Source organism: Pseudorasbora parva, chromosome 1 (genome assembly GCF_024679245.1).
Source record: "Pseudorasbora parva isolate DD20220531a chromosome 1, ASM2467924v1, whole genome shotgun sequence".
In the NCBI taxonomy this organism is placed as follows: Eukaryota; Metazoa; Chordata; class Actinopteri; order Cypriniformes; family Gobionidae; genus Pseudorasbora; species Pseudorasbora parva.
The window spans coordinates 37,667,671-37,685,421 of NC_090172.1; the positions used below are offsets into that span (position 1 = coordinate 37,667,671).

Consider the following 17,751-nt stretch of genomic DNA (forward strand, 5'->3'; position numbering starts at 1 on the left):
TCATTAGTTTAGTGCAGTGGCAGAGAACATTGATGAGTTGTCAGACTGCCTTTCCTTCAATAAGCTCCAAGGGCCTCTCAAAATCATCCTCACACTGAGCTGCCGGGCTCAAGCATTCTCTCCTGCCAGCCCATTGTTGTTGATCTGCCTGCATTCTTCCTCAAACATTTTATTTTCTGTATGAATCCCACTATTATTTATAAACAAACCAATCACACAAATATAATAAGAAACTAGACACGAGAGGTGTTCAAGAAAGGACACGAGTGAACGAGAGAAAATGTGAAATGTATATTCATATAAGCAAAGAATTTGACCGCCTTGTTCACCTAACAAGAATTTTTCGCAATTACGGCAACTTTAGTCTTATACTGTCTAGCAGCAAAAAAAGCCTGTTATTGTGGAGTTATAGTTATTGCATCCACTTCCAGAAGGAAGAGAAGATCAAATTCCTCTTGTTTTGATACAGTACAGCAAAACACAAAGGTTTCATGTCATCAGCTAATAAGATAACAATCATACGTGAGCACTATATTTGAATAAATGACTGGCTGTGTGTAACAACCCCCCCGAGTGGATTTATGAGCCCGTGACATGCCTTTGTAGTTGAAGTATACTTACAGTAAATATGATACATACTCAAGGACTAAAAGCTTTCCATAAAACTGTCATCAAAAGAACGTATTAACCCATCTTTGTTTACAAGGGGTGAGACGGGGGAAAAGACAATTTGGTGCAGCAGTCATAAAGCATTTTACTCCAGTCTCCGCCAGACGCACACAAAGAGACACGATACACACTCATAAGAATCTCCCACACGCACGTGCACATTTAAGGCTAAATCAAGAAAGAACAACAGCATTTAAGAAACAGTGTCACATTTCTGGGTCATAAGTACCCAGATTGATTTGACCCCCCTGGTTGGTTTCAGTCGGTGAGTTCCCCAGCCGTAAAGAAAAGTGGAAGCCATGTTAGTCCCGGGGGGTCCATAGTGGGAAACCTGATAGCCCACAGTGGGTTTAAAAAAAAAAAAAAAAAAAACGCCAGCTAGTATTGTCAATATGGTCTCTTTTTTCTACCCACACACATAGACATTTTGATACAGGACAGACGCAGGAGCACGGCACACCAAACATGTCCAGCTGTTCTCAAGATAGTTTTCAGTGTGTGTGTGTGTGTGTGTGTGTGTGTACTCATAGCAAAAAGGTTAATGGTTTCCATTACCGATTAGAAAACGGATACATTTCTATTATTAATAGCAATCTTATCAACACCATACAATATTTCCATAGTCTAATTCAGACATCATAAAAAAATTATATCAAAAGGAAACTAATATCAAAGGAAATACAAGTACACTGTAAAAAAAAAAAAAAAAAAAAAAAAATCAAAAATAAGTTACCTGGTTACCTTAAAATTTTGAGTTCAATAAAATGTTTTTGTTGAAATGAACATTTGAGAATTGACAACCTTTATTCAAATATTATTAAAAGATTTAGTAAGCATTTTGGGTAATTGTGTGTGTTTTATTTGTGAATGTATTATTATTGCTAGATTTCCATGTGTGGTTAAGGAGCTTTCACAGAGACCAGGATTTATCAAAAAACCCAAACAAACAATATATTTGTTTATATACTATAAATACAGAGGAAGAGAGGAGTCCTTATACCTGGGCAATTAGTACAATGAGGCCTAAGGCACAGTCATCTGTCTTGCTGCAGGTTACCATGACAACGACCTCTGACCAGACACTTGAGACATTTGTCAAATAAATGTGGAGTCAACAGCAACACAAAATTCTATCTATCTATCTATCTATCTATCTATCTATCTATCTATCTATCTATCTATCTATCTATCTATCTATCTATCTATCTATCTATCTATCTATCTATCTATCTATCTATCTATCTATCTGTCTGTCTGTCTGTCTGTCTGTCTGTCTCTCGCTCTCTCTTTCTCTCTGAGAACATATATACATTATTGCATGTTCAAGTGTTATATGTAGCATCCAATATTTATGAAATGCAAGAACTGACTTTCTATCTCTCTAAACCGGGTCCTCTCTCTTTCTCAACAGGTTTTTGATGAATGATAGCTGTGGGGTCAATGAGAAATCAGCGGAGAGCCCTAAATGCTTATCCAGGCTGCTGACTGGTGCAAATAGTCTTCTAGAGCACCGTCCCGTTTCAGGCCAGCTACCCTGGCTGTACTGCCGCTATAAATCCACAAGCTGATTAAACAGTAAATTTAGCATGCCTATCAACTTACCATTAACCAGGTTGCTGCTTTCAAAAACATCATTAATCAAGCACCAGATATGGAGGAAAATATCAGCCATCGATCCTGAGCACTTATGACAGTTAACACTGCAGCATATTAGCATTGAGCGGCCGCTGATCTATCAATTACGGACCGACCACACCATTCGCCTGCCGCCCGCACTCATTCTAATTCTGCATTTCCCTCTTCGCTAATGCATTTCAACTGTTATCTCATAGGCTAATGAAAGCAAACAAATCAATAAATATAAATTATACATGCGAGGATGTACCGCTGCCAACATAAAGCCCCTAATTAATTGCACTTGATTAATTTATATACTTTAATTATCTCTCTAAGCTGCACAAGGCATAAATATCAGGACAATCTGCTTATTGCTATGTCAGTCATAAAACGGCAGACGCTAGGAAACGATTAGCACAGCCAGAATATCGTCACTGGGAAACACACAGTTGCTGACAGAAAAAAAGCCAAAGCACTGAATAATTTAATGTAAGCAAAAGCAGCACAAAATGAGTGAAAGCCTGGAACAAGACCACTGCTTTTATTTTATGCGTCCTGGCTTTAATATGGTAAGTGATTCGCTACTGCATGTTGCTCAAACAACATGGACAACCAGTCTGGCACAGCACTGTGCAATTTCTCTTCTGAATTACTGTTCAGACGCTCAATCATCTAGTCAAATATACTCCTTGTTATTGTTCTGTATATTTTATTATAACTAAATACACATTAATGTAACATTTTACCAGTAACATTTCATTTTTTTGCAGCGATGCCACACAAGAGCAATTTTCATTCCCCAATAGAACCTTTCAGTGAACATTTCTTTAAAACAAACAAAACAATTCTTAGTGTAAAGTATGTTTAAAAAAATCTAAATAACCTTGTCTCACTATAAAGAAACTTTTGTCCAGCGGAAAGTTTCCATGGATGTCTAAGATGTGTTAACCATCAAAGAACATTTATTTTTAAGAGTATATGGCTGTCTGAATTTCTTTCAATGCAAACGTCATGTCAACCACTTATATGGAGGATTAAATATAATTTTTTAAAAAGTCAAACCACTGAATGCTGTGGTCAAATTAACAAAACTGCATGTGGTGCCTTAGATGCTGTCAACACATTATAATATTCCATGAGGAAATCTGAGGATTAAAATTGATTCATGAGCCTGTCATGTGGTATTGGCCTTATTAATCAAATAAATGTGAGATAAAGATAGAGAATGAGTGTGAAAAAGTGTGTGTGTGTGTGTGTGTGTGTGTGTGGTGGTGGTGGGGGGGGGGGGGGGGGGGGGGGGTAAAGAGTTTAGGAAGGTGGAAGAGGACTTACATCCTGATGCCTGTTAATTACGGTTTTTATAACAATTAGCCCAACAGGGAGCATGGCAGAATAATTATGGTATCTGTGATTACAGTGGAACATTAATGTGTCCAGGTACAGTAAATATGTCGGAACCGGAGGTGACGCGACCTTGCACCCCTCACAGCCTGATACGTGCTAAATGTCTGCCCTTGTGAAATTGTGCCCTAATGGGCTTTAGAAAATTACAGTGTCTGCCATGGGTCTTATCTCTTTAAACAAAGCACTTTTGTTTTTAAAGGTGTGCACCCATCTTCAGCAATTGGATTTGTGAGTTACAGAGACTGTTGATGTGTCCATAGTTTCCCGTTAAGTTTCAGACCTCCAACATACCAGCTTGCTTGGACTTTATGAAGTAACAGAAGCTGGAGTAGTGTGTTGTATAGGTGCTTGCAGACAAAACAATTGGAGCACATAAATGCCAGACTGTACGTAAAAACACCTGAGAGAATTTGGCTGAAACATCAAACACACTCATCTGTTAGCGTGCCAGTGACTACAGAGAGAATAAAGCTCCTTGTCTCTTTTTGTTGGGGTGGTTTATTGAAAGAGAAACAAGCAGAAGAACCATGCATGTTTTCAACATAAATAATATTAATAATAATAATAATAATAATAATATATCTAATACTCTAATACTCACTAAGAATGCATTTGTTTGTTCAAAATACAGTAATATTTTGAAATATTAAAATTTAATATAAGTTTTCTATTTGAATTTTAGGATATGATTTACTCCTTTAATTATGGTAAAGCTGATATTGTTTAACAGCAATTTGTCCAGTTATATGAACTTTCAGAAATCATTCTAATATACTGATTTGGCGATTTAAAAAAAAGGTTCAAATTGTAATCAGTGATAGTGATCCTGCTTTTTAAGGATTTTTTGGGAATAAAGTTCAAAAGAGCAGCATTTAATTAAAAGAGATTTTTTTGGTGTTGATAAATGTAAAAGTCTTTAGTGCCACTTTTGATCAATTTAAAGTATGCCTGAAAAAAAAGTATTAATTTCTTTCTCTCAAAAATAAATAATTAAATCTCACTGACCCAAAACATTTGAATGGTAATATATATTTTGAATATATGTACATACATTGTGTTTTAAAGGATAAACAAAGTATCCTTGGCACACTTTAGGCATTGTTTATAGGTAAAATTCAATTAGTTCAACACTAAGCTGAAATATAAACATAAATACTGTCAGCGAATTTAAATAAACAGCTGGAATCAGTGCATCTGGGGTACAACTAATCATGCTGTGTTTCAGAAATCAGCACACACACATAAAATAATTCACAAGTGGATTAACACATTACGATGGGAAAAAAAAAAAAATCCACTATGATGCTTTGGAAAGCAGGCAGAAATACTTTGGTTAGCCACACTTCTCTTTTGTTTACATAAACGTTCTTCAGACAGGCCGAGTATGTTAATCATCCCGATATGATACAGTCACTGTTAAAGCATAATGACGCTCTGCTCCGTGTCATTTAGTACTGGTGATCAATCAGACACTCATTTAGCTTTAATTCATGTAGATGCACACCTAATACTCATTACAAAGACACAATTTCCCCCAGTCACAGCAGATTAATGGTAGCCCATCTCCCAGTGTGTCCTGCATCCCGTGTGTGTGTGTGTGTGTGTGTGCACGTGTGTATAGATAGATGACTCTCTCTCAGGGAGAGCAGCTCGCAGACTGACTTTTCCTAAAGACATGTTTTATGACAAATGGTCCGACACAGCATAACTTCATCAGAGAAGACAAGACAATGAGAATCTGAAACAAGCTTGTTTTATTCTTTTTTTAAATTGCATACATCTATAGATTGATTTGTCTCCAAATTCCAATTTATTTTATAAATTAGTTTATTAGGTTGACTATGTACAGTGGGATAAAGCTAAAAGTAAATACATTTCATGATTATTTAAGAATTTATTTGTTTTTAAAAGAAATCCCTTTAAGCTTAGCATGGCTGCATGATCAAAAATATAGTAAAAACTCTAACATTGTGAAAAATTATAAAATAACTGTTTTCTATTTCAATATTTAAAAAATTGTCATTTATTCAGCAGTGATGCCATGACAGGACATTCACATGATCCTTCAGAAATCATTCAACAACTAATATATATGTGTGTGTGTGTGTGTGTGTGTGTGTGCGTGTTGTTCTTGTTGACAGTTGTTATATTATTACATTGTTAAACAACTTTTTTTGTAACGTTTGATCATTATACAGTTTCGAAATATTTTGTAACCTTGTATCTCTTTTGATCAATTTATTGTACACACACACACTTGAATATGTGGTTTACTGGGACTCTCCATAGGCGTAATTATTTTTATATTGTTCAAACTGTATATTATATCCACCTTACACTAACCCTACTCCTAAACCTACCCATCATACAAAACTTTCTGCATTTATAATATATTATAATATGTTTTTTTAAGCCGAAACGGGTTTACGTGGACACAGCAAGTGTCCTCATAAACCATGTTTACATTGTAAAACCCATGTCATTTTACATATTTGTGTCCTCATAAACCACATATACCTGTACACACATACATACTGTATTGAAGACAGGACAAGACAAGAAAACTAAACAGCCTGCCTGAATTATTGCAAGCCATCACAACAATCCGGTACAAGGCCATTGTGCACACAGGGCCGTGTGTGCGTGTGTGGCATTGACCTTTTTGGCAAAACTCATCAGTCTTCGTTCAGTCGTTTTTTTACCTACAGTAATTATGCCCTACGGAAGCCCACACAGGGACAAACGGAGCGGTTCATACCTCAGAACTGGTCACATCTCCTCCGCTGATCCATTCATAGGGAGGTTGCTGGCATAGAAAACCTCTTCCTGGCCCTTCAACTGGGGCTGTGAGAGAGAAAAAAAAACCTACCTCCACAAAACATGGCACAGGAAGTACCCACACACAGTGTGGCACAGCACTGGCTGCCTCACGCATTCAGTGGCACTTATACCCCTCAGCTTCAAAGGCAGACGAGCGAGAAAACAGTTTGGTATTTTTCCACTTAGACAAAGAGGCTTTTAAAAGAAAGAAATCCAATTCACGCCACTAAGAAATCCAGAGGTTACTCGAAAGAATGGAAATATCTGGTATAGTCAAGTACAGCTTTTTGTGATGACTTCAAACACATTAAAGTCTGGACTCTTTCAACATTTATTTCTGAAATAACATGTAGGCTTTATTATTACAGGTTATGGGCCATAAGGGTATTCAACATCAGTTAGTAAAATCACTTGAAAGACACAGCGTTTGGAAGTAAATCATAGAGAGAGATCCAAAAGAAATCCAGCAATTTTTTATTTTCAAAAGTCTTACGTTAATAGAGACACCGTCCTGTCTTTTTCCTGCACGTTTGTGTGTGCATTGCATTGCCGTCTCGCAGCGCGAGCGTGGAGCGTGGCTGAGTGGGGATTAACTCTGAACACTGCCAGAATAGAGCATGTGTGTGTGTGTCCTCGGAAACACTAACACAAGCAAACCACGTCCCACTGCCCCCGTAGACACAAACAAAGTCATCCTAGAGAGGGAAACCTCGCCTCTGAGGATCCTCATCCAACCCCTCGTCCCCCAGTTCTCCTGCATTATTCACTCAAACACACACACACAAAGTATTATTCAGGGATTCCTGTCTCACAGACTCTCAACCTGTGGCCCACGCTATGGAGCGAGCAAGGGAGACATGCAAGAGACAGAGACAGAGACAGAGACAGAGAGAGAGAGAGAGAGAGAGAGAGAGAGAGAGAGAGAGAGAGAGAGAGAGAGAGAGAGAGAGAGAGAGAGAGAGAGAGAGAGGTACGGTGGGCAACAACAATTATGATAATTGCCAGGGCACTCAGCTGAAGGATCAATCAGCTGTGATTACAAACCCTCCTGCATGATCAAATATTAATCTGCTGTACCTTTAGTCTGACCTGCCAGCACAGAGCCTCTTACCGACTTATGCATTAAGCGGTTTGCACAAGCTGAACTCATAGCACCTAATAATATTGGACATGCAAGTCAGGGCATTAAAGGGATCTTCCAGGAACTGAATTGACTTACAATAAACAGGGTAAAAATAGTGCAACATAACAACCCGGATAAACCTTATATGACAGTCCAATTATATTAAACAAGGTATGACTGTAAAAACCAATTAGGACAAATTCCATGAGCCACCTGATGGATTTTGTTCTTGTCATGTCCAGGAGAGATGTGGCTGCAAAGTCAAAGACAAAAAGGTCAGAATTTTATTCAGTATACAGATTAAATACAGCACATGTGAAAAGTTTCAAATTCTGCAAAATGACAACACAAATATGATAATAAAGACAGCCAGACAAATTCAATTAAGAAAAATAAAATAAAAAATAATAATAATAATATATATATATATATATATATATATATATATATATATATATATATATATATATATATATATATATATATATACACACATATATATATACACACACATACACATATATAACGTGAGCAGTTGCATAAATAATGAGTAATTTAGTAATATTATACATATTTATATTGTATAATAGTTATAGTTAATAGTTTATAATGATATAATAATAAATACCAGAATTTTTATAAAGTTTTTATATATACAATTTTATATATATATATATATATATATATATATATATATATAAAGAAAGATATATATGATCGACTCTTTCAAGGCATCCCATAAACTTAATCTCAATTTAATCACCATTTGATTTGCATTTAACATGTGCGTTGACATATTATAATCCATTCTGACTGGAATATTCACATCAAACGGGACAATGATTGAATTAATAGCCACATTAATTACTTTGTACGCAGACGTGAATTAAAAGACAAGTGTCTGTTTCTTTTGTGGCAGACAGCAAATGGTGGTTAACGGGATTAATATGACATTAAATCAACTCAGACACTCGACATTTAATAACACAAAACAGCTTGTGGAAATCATAGGATTATTCCACGGGATTATAACAGTGCCCCCCACCAGCACAGACCTGAGAGCAGATAGGGACTCCAGATTACCTAATCTACTTACATCTACAAAGCATATTTAAGTCAATATATATTTTTGAATTACACAGATAAGGCTTATTCTGCGATCATAATCTTATTTGAAACCATATTGTTTGGTCTGTTGGGTATTAGGGATAGCAGATGTCATGGTTAGTCTCCAGTAAACACTGTTTGCGCTGCAATAGTTTGCGTAGATGCAGCGGGCACTGAAAGCTGCATGGGGAGAAAAAGAAACCGTCTGAAGAGGAAGCGATCTTAATATGAGTGTTTTTGAAATGCAGAAACTGAATGACTTTGAGTGCATTTTCAGTGCTTTAGCATTTTCATTTTTTTTTTTTTATAGAAGACAAGTATACAAAAGCACACACAAAGTTATTATAAAATAATCAATATAATGCCCCGCGTTTATTATTCCTGTTATACAATACATATAGTTTAATGTATCCGTTTTATTATCCTCACAGGTGACATTTTTTATTTTCAAGAAATTAGGAGGGGAAAAGTGTTTAATCTCTTATACTAGCAGGTCTAATTTCAGGTCTTTGTTCAGAAAATGAATCCCACTAATAATAGATTAACCCAAATGCTGGTTAGGGGCTAAAGGAACTCTCAGCAGGGAAAACTTGGCAGTGTCAGGTACTGAAACGCTGTAGCAGCCCAGTGAGAGAATGTGTGTAAATGCTCTGTCGTAAACAGGGTGGGAGATGGTCTGCTCTTTGAGACACAGCCATGTACAAACAAGAGCCCAAATGTAAACCAGACTATAACAGTGAAACCCAGACCCCACCAGATCCTTTTCCAAATAAACGAGAGAAAGTAAGGGAGGCAGCGTTTATTTGGCATTTCGACTGAAATTTTAGTAATTCTGGTCCCTCAAATAAATATCACATGATATTTAAAGAGTTCAGATTGTACGGTACAGTAGTCTCAAACAATTACTGTATTGACCTCACAACACGGCAGCTTTGTATGTTGGCATATGTTGGATTTAAATACACTAAAACGGGCAAAGCATTCAGCAACCAATAAAAATGAATGTGCGGCAATTAGATTGCTGAAATTAGCCCAGAGAATTATCAAACCATTTAATAGCTCACAGAGTACACACTTACACGATAAATGTACGTTTCAGACAATTCCCGTTGCCTTTCGCGGCAGCTATGAGAAAATACAGACGTACGTTTTAAAATTGTTCGACTAATTATTAGGTCAAATTTGACAAAACAAAGACTGAAAAAAATAAGCCGTTCCAAATTTCCAGACCAATGTGAAAAATAATAATAACTGTATTGTCAAAACCTGATTCGGAAATTGTCCTAAGTAGCTAGGGCAGTTTTGTTTAGGAAAAATTATGGCATTTTACGTGTGCAAATAGGCAACATGGAAAAGATTTTCTGAAATATAGTTTAAGACAAAACATTCACTATGGCACACGGAAACCTGTGGTGAGAAAAAGGATTGTATAGGATTATTACAATCCTACAGCTTTGTTTGTCTGTGAAAGGTTACAGAAGGACGAGCCTTAAAGATTTTTGGATTAGTTCTAATAAATGAGGAATAATTACAGTACAATCTAAATAATGCACATTATATACAAAGTGCATGTTAATATACTAAATACTCAAATACTTGAATTTGTTTATCTCGAGTCCAACGACTCAAGATAATCATGTAAATAAAAAGTACAAAACTTAATTGTTTTATAAATATGTTGTATTTAAATGCGCCAAAAAAAAATACTTATAATAATTATTATGGCGGTTTATATAATTTTCACACCTATATATATTTTTTTGCTTTAATGTAATTGTGTCAAACGGGCGGCATCAGGTTCAGTCTGTCCTTCAACAGTCCACACAATTTCTTCACACATTACGGTCACAATGTAAGATGAGCAACGAGATGAAGTCGCTCATCTCCTATACGCGGCATTAGCTCAGCTCATGTCGGGGTCAAAGGTCAATGGTACAGACCAAGATCCTCTCCTCTCCCCCTATTCCTCCTCTAATTGCACAATTGGATTAGCACAGCCTTCCCCCAATAACAGAGCTCCCCCAGATTTAATATGGCGGTGGAATCTGGTATATAAGATAATTTAGATAGAAAACTCATGACTGGAGGCTTGTGACATCCAATTCTAGACAAAGCTACTGACATGTGCGTGTGTGTGTGTGTGAGTGTGTACCCTCTCAGCCATACGACTTCCAGCACACCTGAACACACAGTTTAAGACAGGAAAATTAGGCAGACTGTTGAGCACCATTTTCACTGCAAGAAGAGCCAAGTGAACTTTAAGAATCTCTTCCAATTAACTTCATGAAAATGACTGTACTGTGTAATGACAACTTCCCCCTAATTGTAACTTTAAAATAGAGTCGCAGTGCTCCAAAGATACACTCCATTAGCTGTCAGCGAAGAGAAAAGTGGTGACAGAACTGCCACACAATCAACAGTTGTAAGACAGCCAAACTGTGAAGAGACTCTTCTGAACCCAGCGAGTGAGAGATTTGTTTTAAACTGCTAAATTCATTGTCAACATGTAGATGAATGTCAAAAGAGAGGTTGTCACAAAACATACAAACACACACCGGCATACGAACGACGCGATGGTGATACCGCATTTGCCTAAAGCTGCAGCACATCTAAATTTAGTCATCAGTTATATATTTAATATGTACATTTGTACAATAATTTGTGTTCAATTATTTTAAAGAAGATATTATATTACACATCATTATGTTCAAGTGAGAAAGAAATGTTATACATTTATTAGTTTGCATTTCCACAGCATGTGCTATACAAATGTACTTAATATTGTTAATATAAATGTCGAGGATAATTTATTTTTTTCTCCTAAAAATAGTTTCTTTTCACACCTGAAGTCATGGTAACAGGTATCCCATCGAAACCTGTCAATTCACCCCTAACTTTTTGAGTGTGAGAATATATATTCTCTGTTATGTCTTTCTATCTCTGAAATTGAAAACACACATCTATGTATCTTGTCAAACTATGTATAAATGACTATGAAACATCACGCATTCATCCAAACTCAACAGATACAAATGCATAATACCTGGCTAATGGCAAAATTATTGATGGCAGACGATTTACAGCCAAAATGCTAAGCTGATAATAATATATGACAAATAATATTATCATTAACAACATGAATAATAATGGAGGTCATCGTTAAAAATAGTGTTAAAGATGTGCAGATTTGAGTAGGCCTCATACCGAAGGGTTCCCTAGCGCGCTGCAATCAGTAAAGACACTAAGCATAAATACACACCTCTCTCCTCTGAACACTGAGAACTCCATGATACCGGTGCTTCCCGCCGCATCACTGCTCGACTGCCCCTCACTCTCTCCGAGACCAACAACAATTTCTTTTCTTCTCTCTTTTCCTGCTTCACTCTCTCGCTCTCTTTCCTTTCCGTTTCTATCTCTTTTCTAGAGATAATGTCACAGAACAAGACTCTAAAAGCTGCTGCATCAAACACAGCACAGAAGAGAGGGAGAGAAAGAGTGTGTGAGAGAAGAAAAAGAAGAGCAAAGTCAGAAAACCGCTAAATGGCGTAGCCGGTGACTAATTTTTTTTTCCTTTTTTCAATCATGTCATTTATACTAATTACACCAAAACAAAAGCAGGAAATCTCTACTTATTCCAATAAACTCTAAGTCAGGAAACAACCAGAAACATGTATTATTTAAATATATATTAATCTATTTCTCTTCCCTAATCAGAGTATATTGTATGCCACTCGGTCTGTCCATTTGGTGGGGGGTGTATGTGTGTGTGTGAGAGAGAAAGATAGTGAGTACCAGGAAGCAGTATGAAGCTTGTTCTGTCTGAGCTTTTTAAGTTTCATAGTTAAGATGCAGCAGCGCCACCTTCTGGTAAGATAAAGTATGATAAAAATAAGACACCACAGATGGAGAGGAACTGTAGGGAAATAGAAGACAGAAAAAGTGTGAACAATAAAAAAAAATAATTAAAAAAAACCTTTACAGTGATTACATGAAATGATACTCTTCACCATTTTCATCATTGAGTAATGAAATCCGAAAGCTTACCTAAAACTCACCAAGCCATGCATTCATATTTCTCTGCCTCCCCCTCTCTATTCCAGCTGTGGTTAGAATAGAGGGATGTAAATAATCATCTGTGTGTCTCACCCCCATTTCCTACAGAGGATCTCCTGCCCTCTAATAACAACTTAATCAGTGTGATTACACATTCATCACCGTGTGTGTGTATGTGTGTGTACACGTGTGTGTCGGGGGTGTGTGTGTTTGAGAGAAGGGGGGGTTGGGGTTGTTTTAGTTGGGAAATGAAATATTTGGGACCAGGTCCTGTGGCCTGAGAGAGGACAGCAAGTCACACGGCAGCTGTATAAACACCCGGAATGTTCTGCGGACAGGTACAAGAGAGACTCCAAATCTGCAACAGCCCAAAACCATTAAGGTGCTATGGAAAAGAATGAATACAGGAGTCATATTATAAACATGAATGATTAATTATTGAAAATACGACAGTAATGGTGTTGCCATGGCTAAAAAGGAATCCAAAATAAGAGGAGCAATGGCACTTTTCACGCTTGAATGAGAGTGAATGCATTCAGTTGGAATATTTGCACTTTGCACGCAAGCACACACACACACACACACACACACACACACACACACACACACACACACACACACACACACACACACACACACACACACACACACACGCTGTGAAGATGTTTCCTTCTGTACGTGTGTAACACAGAAGGTAGGCATCAGAAGCAACTATTAACACACAACTACCAGACCATCCCTCTCTGAGAAACACAAAGAAACATTCAGCATTATTTTCTATCTACTCAGTCTTTCTGACCAGAGAGAGATGTGTAAAACATTAATAACTATCATAAAGTATATGTAGTACAAGAAAAAATCCAATGACAGCAAAGATTTTTTTCTACTCTTATAAAGAATTCAGTTCATCAACATAATGATATAATAAAAAAATGTATGTTGTTCATTTGTCTTGAATTAATTACCACTTCACTAAATTTTCTTCATATGCTCAAAAAATAAGAACTGAAACGTGACATAATTAGCACAGAAGTGAAAAATTGTTTCAAATTCCCATGACGTGTATTTAACTGCAAGGGGGAAAAAAAAAAATATCAGCACCTGGTATAATTTATGCTACCTGAAAAAATAAAAAGGTCACGCTGACAACAACCTAGGCTGAAAACTTTTTAAACCTTGCTGTACTAAAAATCGCACGCATATTAATTATGCAAAATAATTATGCAAATGTTTTCCAGGGCTGTGCGTTCACAACCTCACACCTTTGATAAATATATTAGGGCCTTTTAGCATATGAAAAGGTGAGAGATATGCAAGCGAGGTGGAGGTGTGGGTACGACGCGGGCTACAAGTTTAGAAATGATTTTTCCTCTTTATACAGTCACACCTGTTGAGATGAGACGAGTTCAGGAAGGCAGTGTGAACAGGAGACGGGAATGAAATGCAAGCAGAAATCATATCAACAACTTCCATGTTACACGAATTAAGCTGCACGCAAAGTGAAGAACGGTGATAGACCTTTCATACAAAAGTGCCTTTCAAAAACGAGTTTATATGGAAAATAAGATTATGTGCAACTCTCCATTGTATCAGTGCAGCTTGGAAGCCGCTGTCTTTCTTTAGAAAGGAACAAACCCATCTCACCGATCTTTATCTTAACATTAATTCAAAACAACTTCAGTTCAATCACAATTGTTCAAGCACACGGAAGCTAAAATCAAGAATGATTGACTTTTGCTTGTCGTTCTGCTTGCTTTTTGCTTACTATCACTTCCTTCGGCATAGATCTGTGTGCTCTAATCATCCTTTATTGAAGCCTCTCCCTCTGCAGCCTTTTCAAACCTCGTCAGCAGTAATGGCCACATATTGTTTCTGTGAGTGTGAATTGATTTATATCAGCAGTAAAGCATCCCCAGACATGCAGAGAGGGTCATTGGAACCCAATAGCAATTATATGTGTTAGTCTGAACAGAGAAGGCCGGGGAAAAAGTCGGATCAATACCGCCAGCAAAGGTCAGGAAGATCCAGGCAACAAGGAACAACAAGGAAAACATAGTGAGTATGTGTTACACTGTCTATATGAGTGGAAGAATATTTGTACAAATCCAAGAATCAACTTCAGGATTTCTATGTAAATACATGCGCAAACCAGCGTTGGATTCAATGCAAATATTGGCTTATGAAAGGTTTTATGAACGATTTACACAGCCGTTGTATCGTGAATGAGGCCCGTGCTGAGGATCTGAGTGCGATTTCATCTATATTTCATCTATTGATATTTGAGAGAGGAATCACTCAAGTGTTTTGTGTTTTGAACTTTGTTTAAACATTCTGGGCCTTGCACATGATCTTCATCTACCCCTTTCCCCCAGCCTTTAATTACATCTCCCTCACTCCCGCCATTAATATGCTGATCTCATTATGACCTACATTACCCGGATTAACGGATTCAGTAGGAAACTGGAAACCAGCAGCAAACAGTGTTTCCTTCCACAATTCCCATTACCCAAGATTTCAGTTGTTTTCTTACCTTTATCCTCTGACATACTCTCTCTCTCTCTCTTTCTTTCCTATTCTATTAATCTGAAGTTCTTTCTTTCTTTATATCCAGTCCAAACTAGTGCCAGATCTCTCTCTTTTCTCAGCATGCATATGTGTGTGCATGGGTCTCTAAGGAGGGTTTGAATCCATATTAATTTCCTCTCTGGCAGTTATGTGCTTTTGTATGAACTGTGGGGTTTCACTTTTAATCTGTCAGTAATTCAGTAACGTGTAAACTAATTATGCCACACATATTTATGTAATTGGTTCAGGGGCCTGAAAAAAAAAAAATCAATCTGTTGGTATAGAATGCATTAAAGAGAATGGAGTTATTATAATCATATGTCAAATGCTGATTATGTTATGAAAGTAAAAAGTGGATGTCAGCCACAGGTCAATACGGAGGCCCCCTGGCTCCATAAAAACCCACACTAGTGCGTTCAATAATGGTAAGAGCGCGCCACACACACATACACACACACACACACACACCTATTAACTCTTATTCACTTTCTCATACACACAGACACAGATCATTGTGCTCTCTCTGGGGCACGGATGGTATTGATATTGCTTCACATAAAAAGCAATTCTGAAAGTTTGATGTAGTGTTTAGGATTAGCAGGGCTCATGATATCAGTGAAATGATTCCAAGTGGAGGAAAATACACACACCCAAACACACATACTGTGTCTTGAGTTAGCATGGAACATTATCCGCAACATGATCAATAAGGAGCAATAGCCAATCAGGGACTAAAGATGCTATAGAAGAGTGACAGAGAGAGTGTGTGAGTGTTTGAGAGAGAGAGAGAGCGAGAGAGAGAGAGAGAAAGAAAGAGAGAGAGAGAGAGAGAGAGCGAGAGAGAGAGAGAGAGAGTGAGAGAGATAGAGATAGAGAGAGAGAGAGGAGAGAGAAGAGAGGAGAGAGAGAGAGAGAGAGAGAGAGAAGAGAGAGAGAGAGAGAGAGAGAGAGAGAGAGAGAGAGAGAGAGAGAGAGAGACCTTTTGTTTTTTACAAGAGAGAATATTGAGGTAGGGAGGAGAAAGCGAGTGAGAAAGTAAAAATGTGCTGCATGCAGATCTATGAGTTTTTAAAAGAACAACAAAATATATATAAAAATAATCTCTTCCAATAGTTCTTTTGTCCTTGCAGGGCAAAACAAACTCAGTCAATATCAGCATAATATCAGACTCAAAATTTGACCTTTTGTATTCATGTTTAAATGTCTCAATTCTAGAGTAACCCGCTTTTGTTTTCTCCCAACAATTAGTCTGAATGATAGTGTATACTGTATCAGATTCATCATCTTGATCATTTGCTAGGATCATTTCTGACCCTGATCAATTTAATCAATAATAAACAAAAACAAATAAATGTCATGTCATGTAAAAGACAATTTAATCACAACGCAAATATATTCTGACAGATTAGTCAGAGTTGCAACCATTGCAAAACATTTAAAACAAGAAAAGAGAATAATAAAGTAGATTGCAATTCCAAATTCACTCACTTCCTTCATGTGAGAAAGAGGAAACAACACTCAACCTTACTGTTCCCTAAGCCTTATTAAACGATGTTAAAAAATAAATACAAGTATTATTAGGATTGAATGTTAAAGGCTTTACAGTATGGGTTCACAGCCACACTGGACGCAATGTATGCGAACGACTTCATTACGCTCATCAAGCATCCTCTGCTGATCTGGTAACAATTACAGCTGACAGGGTTTATGATTGATAACCTTTGTTTACAGTGTTTAAAGAGGGGGCAGATTTCAAAACATCATTTCCCTGAGCACATAAATAACCAAGACTTAAATTGACCCCTCATCCGCAGAAAGGCATACTACGCCTGTCCCAAAAATGTTCGACAATCAAACAACAATAACAGTTTCCATCTTCAGCATGAAATTATGTCCATTTTAAATCCCCAGTAATATATCTTCAGCTGACAGCTCTCAGCCAGCTGTAACGAGCGCAGACGTAAATACAGGACGTAGCTTTACACTGTATCCTCATCTAGAAGCCTGCGCTGATTACTAATGTCTAGATTTCCATCTAGATGTTGCCGACGATGATTGCTAGTGTCTGACTCTGTATTACACAGCAGGAAAGGAAAAGAGGTGTTAGTATGCGATATGATTATGAAGACACTGAGGATTATGTATTACATCGTCTATTTTTAATTATACGCATTTTGCATGCAATTAAATGCTTGACTATTGTGATTAAATTCACATTTATTATACAAATTAAAGGAAACGTGAAGAATTACAGTAAAATCGAGCAAAACAAAACACTGCATAAACGTACAGAATAAAATGTCTAAGGTGGTCCCACAGGCTGCCTGTAGCTTGTGAAGCCAGCAGCAGAGCGGATGTAAGTCAATATGGGCTCATATGGCACGCTGGAGGCA

General features: G+C 37.1%; 1 long non-coding RNA gene across 2 annotated transcripts in view; it reads right to left on the minus strand.

The window, feature by feature from the left end:
* Positions 1–5,554: 5,554 nt before the first annotated feature.
* The window catches only part of LOC137071935 (uncharacterized), a 138,627-nt gene continuing 126,430 nt past the window's right edge, over positions 5,555–17,751 (minus strand). For both annotated transcript variants that reach the window (XR_010904556.1, XR_010904555.1), the window contains one exon: positions 5,555–7,886. This is a non-coding gene — a long non-coding RNA (uncharacterized lncRNA). The remainder of the gene's footprint in view (positions 7,887–17,751) is intronic.